Source organism: Ornithorhynchus anatinus, chromosome 8 (assembly GCF_004115215.2).
Source record: "Ornithorhynchus anatinus isolate Pmale09 chromosome 8, mOrnAna1.pri.v4, whole genome shotgun sequence".
Lineage (NCBI taxonomy): Eukaryota > Metazoa > Chordata > Mammalia > Monotremata > Ornithorhynchidae > Ornithorhynchus > Ornithorhynchus anatinus.
In genome coordinates, this window is record NC_041735.1 from 18,048,955 (window position 1) to 18,054,812 (window position 5,858).

The following is a 5,858-nucleotide window of genomic DNA, read 5'->3' on the forward strand; positions in this document are numbered from 1 at the left end:
CCCTGCTGCTCTGCTGAAAATCCGAAATCCTGAATTGGAGGATTAAGCCTTTCCCTTCCGTCCAGACATAAAACCCAGGGGGAAGAAAAAAACCAAAAAAAAAAAAAATCCCTCTTGCGGAATGATAAACAGCTTACGCGTTACCCATTTAGAGCAAAATACCAACGCAGTGCACCAAAGAGAAAGCAATCGCGGCAAGGACCACGGGGAGCCGGTTCTAGAAGGCAAATGTCAAACGACTCGCAGGCTCCGTTCACCCCTGCAGAGAGGAGTCCAGTTTCAGGACGGGGTTGACGAAATAGTGAAAAATTCATCAACCGGACTCTGACACTTGCCTGGATTCTACTACAGATGGAAAGCCACTAGTTTCACCTCCACCTGAAAAGACCTGTGTCCCTCCCCCCCCCCCCCTTCAATTTAACTTTGCATTTGCTTTTGCCAAAGGACTGCCAGGCTCTCCCTGCAAATGAAATGGCACTTCGGCCCCCTCTCTTTTGCCCATCCCTTTGGCGTTATGCGTGTCCCGGTCGTAGCTAGAAATTAATACCTCCAAATGACGTCTGTTTGCAAATGCACCTCTGGGGTGGAGGGTGGGGGAGAGGGGCTGGAAAGGGTTAAAGCAATTATTTCCCCCGGACGGCCACAACCAGCCAAACACATTCCCGCTGCGATCTATCAGAGCTGCTGGGGCAATTTCAGCAATGACTTCACCCCACTGCATTGCAACACTACATAGTGCCCAACTGTTGGAGTTTGCTAATTTGTGTGTTTTCACTCAAGGCCTGCTGATTCAATCATTTTAAAGATGCCCATTTCTTCCAAGCCAGGGATTTTATGACTCTAAGGATTAGAAGCTGTTATCCCAACAAACCCTGGAGCTCTATATATTCTCATTTTATGGTAAGCTTCACTAATAAACTGTTTAAAACATATGCTAATTGTGTTTATTGTATTCTTTAATTATCATATGTATCATTAAAGATGTGGCAACCCCTTTGGAATCTTAACACCTAGCACTCTCTCTCCCTTCTATTATTTTTGTCCCAGTGCCCGCAACGATGTTCACTTTTCTAAAACGAGAAAAATACATGTGCAGAAAGTCCGTTCGTCAATTGCCAACGCCAATGCCGGTAGAGATTTAGCCTGGCCCGGGAAGTCGCCTTCCCTCGAAACAAAAGCAGAAAATAACAGGGCAGCACGTCCCTCTGCGTTTCATCCTTTAATTTATTTTTAAAGCTGCGGACAGATAGATCATCGTTTCTTTCTTTTTTTTTTTGTTTCAGACCGTGTGAAAGGCAAAAAGTGTGCAACAACCAGGTACCGGGGTTTAAAATCAACGGGAAGAGCTGTCACTGCTTTGTGTTTAAAAAGGAGTCGGAAGAAATCCGTATGGGGAGACGGAATAATAAAAGTCAGATCTGCCGACTGATCGCCCGGGCTTGTTTCAAGCACCCTGATTTAGAAATAAATGAAGAATCGGAACCTCTCTCCACAGAGAAGATGCTATCCTCATTAGTCTCGTCGGTGGCTCTCATCATTTGTTTTAAAGGCGATCTTGGTATTTCACGTGATGGGACCTTGCCTCTTTAAAATGAGGTTTTCCTTGACTAATAAAACGCACATGCTTTGAACGCCCAACACCTTCCTCCCCTTTCCCTCCTCCCCTTCTCTTTCCTCCTCTTCCCCCACCCCTCTTCGCCCTTACCCATCGCAATTCACGGCGGCGATCCATCCATATTTATTGGCTTGGGAAAATGAGTCTGAAATCAAAATCGGGACGCTTAGCTCCCTAGCCCAGAGCCTCTTCTTCCCCTTATTACAAGCGGTGCGGTCAAAGACGACATTTCACAGACATCTAGCGGAAGGAGGAGAATGTCACACACTCGCCCGCGCACCACACACACCCACACACCCGCCCGCCTGCCATAAATCAATTTCTTTTTTTTCCCCTCTCTGTCGATTTCTCTCTTTCTCTCCCCTCGCCCCCCCCCCTTTTTTTCCTTTTCCCACTCCCTCTCTCTGCCGCCGGCACGTGCCATCCCAGGCCCGATTCCCCACCGGGGAGGAGCTGGCTGGTCCTGGCTCTCCCGGGATAGTGAGAGGGCCAGGGCAGGCCAGGGAGGGCGAGCGAAGGCCTGGGAGGGCGAGCGAGGGCCGAGCCTCGGACACCACCTCCCCCGAGCTGGCGACTCACCGTCGGAGAGGAGCGTTTCTTTGCTTTTCTTTTGGAAACGGTTTGGGAACTTGGGGGCGACCCAAAGAAAGGCTCCTGGCATGCAGGTGCCGGGTGGCATTTTGCAGCGTCGAGCTGCCAGGGGAGGGAGGGGAGGCTGCAGTTGCGGGCAGAGGGACCGGTCTTGAAGGGGAGGAAACAAAAACCAGACCTAGAGAGTGCAGGAATGGCCCTGTACGGACCAAGGGAGGGATGGAGAGAGGGAGGGGAGAAAGAGGGGGAGGGGGGCGGGACCCTTAGTCCCCATGGCCACGGGCTTCTCCAACCTCAGAGCATCCTGCCAGCCGACAGGGAATGGAGTTCGCACTCAGGCAGGGCATCGATTGGGAAAGATTCTTGAAAATAAAAAAAATTCTCCTCCAGGCGCTCAGCCCACTGCTGACGGATTATCTAGGGAGCCAAGCGCCGTAAAAACGAGGCCCTACTCCCAAACGACCTCCCTGGCCATTTGAATGCACAGATATGAAGCACTTTGGGCCCTTCGAAGGACCGGATTGGTATAGTATCGGGTTATGATGATAATAAAGAGGCGATATTATTGGTCTGTAGATACCGAGCACCGTAAGGAACGGGGAATCGTCGAGCATTGCCAACGGAGTACTTCTGGATGCTTATCACAGAACTAGGGGATGTTTTAAATCTCAGCAATAGATGATTATGCCAATAGACATATTGCTATTATGTGTAAATAATAAGGAGTATTTTGAAAAATAAAAATAATACAATGTGTTTACCATGTGCTTACTTTGGGAAAGTAGGTCTAGGGTGTTTCGAGATTTTTTTTTGTTTGTTTTTAACTTTCTTACTGACTTTGCTAGCCCCTTTCCCTCGTTCACTTCTGTTTAGCTTTTGCAGGAAGGAGGCATCAGAGTCTCACTTGCATAATCCATGGGGGAGTTTACAGCTAACACGGAATTACTTGGTTTGAGAGGCCCTCTGTCATGTGTGACCTTGGGCAAGTCATTTAATTTCTCCGTGCCTCAGCTTCCTCGTCTGTAAAATGGGGCTTCAGTTCCTGTTTATCCCTTCCATTTCGACTGTGAGCCCCGTGTGGAACAGGGAATGGGATCGACCTGATTGTCTTTTATCTACCCCATACTCTTAATATGGGGTTTGACACAAAACAAGCATGTAATAAATACCACAATTATTATTACTATTATGGGACCATTAGCCTTTATCTCTAAGTAGACAGTTTACCATTCAAGGGCTCATCAATGCATTATTGACTGAAGGAAGACCATGTTGAGGGCAAGGGAGCAGACTCATTCATATATAGGGTTAAACAGCTATATTTCTATTGTTCCCTATTTTTGGTGAATAATATTATGGGATTGCTGCTTCAGGGAGTGGGAAACTGGCACACCAAATATCCTAGTATTATTGACACAAAATCCAGATAATTCAATGTTTTCTACGCTAGCAAGGCAGGTTATTGCAAAAAATCCTCCATATTCTCTCCAAAAGAGGATGTGATACCCTTTTTTGGAAAAGTGCTCATTGAGTCCCTTCTGGTAACACAGAAACATAAAAGGTTATAGAGGGGAAGGGAATCAGAATATCGAGTAACGTACACGTATCTGCTGAGGCAGTGGTTCTAACAAGTGAGTAGTCAGGCAAGGATGCAGCATATTATAAAAATCCTAAAATCAGAAATCACCATAAAATCAGTCAAAGCCTATCTTCTGTGATCTACAAGAGTCAAGTTGGCTAGCTATTTTCAGTCTTCCTACTGAATCTGTCCATCATCCAGTATGCTCTAGCTATCGGTTATCAATTGATTTACACCCATTCCCAATTGGAAACTCATTTATCTCAATTATTTTTTGTTATGTTTTTCTCCCCTTTAGCTCCCTGTGGAAAGGGGATGTAGCATTTTGTTTCTAACTTCCCAAGTTCAGTCCTTTGCACCCAAGTAGGAACTCACTATTACTTTTACTATTACTACAAATCTTGACAGTGATACTGACAGTAATAGCTCTGTGCTTACAGTTGTTTGAAAAAAATGTCCTAGTACTATACGAAACAGCGTGGCTCAGTGGAAAGAGCCCGGGCTTGGGAATCAGAGGTGATGGGTTCTAATCCTATCTCTGCAATTTGTCAGCTGTGTGACTGTGGGCAAGTCACTTAACTTCTCTGTGCCTCAGTTACCTCATCTGCAAAATGGGGATGAAGACTGTGAGCCTCACGTGGGACAACCTGATTACCTGTATCTACCCCAGCGCTTAGAACAGTGCTCTGCACATAGTAAGCGCTTAACAAATACCAACATTATTATTATATGAAAGGTAGCTGCTTATTACTATCAAAGTTGTTTGCATATTTATAATAGAGATTTCATTTTTCTTTTATGAGTGAAATAGCAAACCCAGAGGTGCTAAGAACTACAGTTATCAATTTATTGCCATTGTTTTTACGAGATGTTCTTCCCCTTGACGCTGTTTAGTGCCATCGTTCTTGTCTGTCCGTCTCCCCCGATTAGACTGTAAGCCCGTCAAACGGCAGGGACTGTCTCTATCTGTTGCCGACTTGTTCATCCCAAGCGCTTAGTACAGTGCTCTGCACATAGTAAGCGCTCAATAAATACTATTGAATGAATGAATGAATCGAATGTCTACTGTGTGCAGAGCACTCTTCTAGGTGTTGGGGAGAGTTTAGTACAGAAAAAAAGACACAAGCCTTGCTCTTAAGAAGTTTACACTCTGATGCTTAAAGATGTTAGGACTTTGAACTGCTAATTCCCAAGGTACCTGGAAAATCCTGGGTTTTGCTGAGCCATCCACATTCTCTCCCTCAGTCACCAGTAGTCAAAAAATAATAACTGTGGTATTTTTTAAGCGCTTACCAAGTTCCAGGCACTGTACTAAGCACTGGGGTAGATACAAGGTAATCAAGTTGGACACAGTCCCTGTACTACATGAAACTCACATTTTTAATCCCCATTTTACAGACAAGGTAACTGAGGCCCAGAGAAGATGAAGTAACTTGTCTAAGGTCAAAAACCAGTGAAAAGCAGAGTAGTTTAATGGAAAGAGCACAGGCCCCAGAGTTAAAGGACCTGAATTCTACTTCTGGCTCTGCCATTTTCCTGCAGTGTGATCTTGGGCAAGTTGCTAACTTCTCTGTGCCTCAGTTTCCCCATCTGTAAAATGGGAATTAAATATTTGTTCTCCTTCTTAATTAGACTGTGAGCCCCATGTGGGATAGGGACAGTGTCCTACCTGATTATCTTTGTAGCATTTAGAATAGTGCCAGCACTTAGAACAGTGCTTGGAACATAGTAAGCGCTTAACAAATACCATCATTATTATTACCCCAAGGCTTAATAATGATAATAATAATGTACTTGTTAAGTGCTCACTATGTGCCAGGCATTGTCCTAAACACTGGGTAGATAAAAGGTGATTGGGTTGTCCCATTTTAATCCCTATTATATCCCATTTTAATCCCTATTATACAGATGAGGTAACTGAGGTACAGAGAAGTGAATAATAATAATAATGTTAGTATTTGTTAAGTGCTTACTATGTGCAGAGCACTGTTCTAAGGGCTGGGGTAGATACAGGGTAATCAGATTGTCCTACATGAGGCTCACAGTCTTAATCCCCATTTTACAGATGAGGTA

General features: G+C 44.9%; 1 long non-coding RNA gene across 1 annotated transcript; it reads left to right on the top strand.

The window, feature by feature from the left end:
• Positions 1-450: 450 nt before the first annotated feature.
• LOC103164814 lies at positions 451-1,496 on the top strand. Its single transcript, XR_484349.3, has 2 exons — positions 451-900; positions 1,284-1,496. It is a non-coding gene; the product is annotated as an uncharacterized LOC103164814 (long non-coding RNA).
• Positions 1,497-5,858: the final 4,362 nt, after the last annotated feature.